This window comes from Chaetura pelagica, unplaced genomic scaffold (genome assembly GCF_000747805.2).
Source record: "Chaetura pelagica isolate M959 unplaced genomic scaffold, ChaPel_1.0 scaffold294, whole genome shotgun sequence".
In the NCBI taxonomy this organism is placed as follows: Eukaryota; Metazoa; Chordata; class Aves; order Apodiformes; family Apodidae; genus Chaetura; species Chaetura pelagica.
Genome location: NW_009953068.1, coordinates 538,268 through 538,586, shown reverse-complemented (window position 1 = coordinate 538,586; position 319 = coordinate 538,268). Strand labels below are relative to the sequence as shown.

The 319-nt window shown below is 45.1% G+C and overlaps 1 protein-coding gene across 1 annotated transcript in view; it reads right to left on the bottom strand.

Annotated features, from left to right (window-relative positions):
* ACACB (acetyl-CoA carboxylase beta) overlaps positions 1-319 on the bottom strand; it is a 24,222-nt gene that overhangs the window by 15,200 nt on the left and 8,703 nt on the right. The window lies entirely within an intron of this gene.

The following is a 319-nucleotide window of genomic DNA, read 5'->3' as shown; positions in this document are numbered from 1 at the left end:
AACCTCATGCTGCACCCACCCACCAATTAACTCACAGCCCACAGCTGGTTAACTCATGGCTCACCTGCTGCTTTTGTTGTGAGTAGGGAGTTTTTGCATGAAGTTCAACTAAGTGAGTTTAAAAGCAAGAAAAGGAGCTTCTTTATTAACCTCAGGGCAACAGGATGTATGAAAATGCCTCTCTAGCTGAGGTTATTAACCCCATTTTTATGTTGCATATTTTGAAAGGACAACCTCACATTGATTGCATCTTTCTCCTTCAGGACAGGAGCACATGTTCCTGTTCCTGCGAGCCAGTTCAGCACGAGCACAGCCCAGC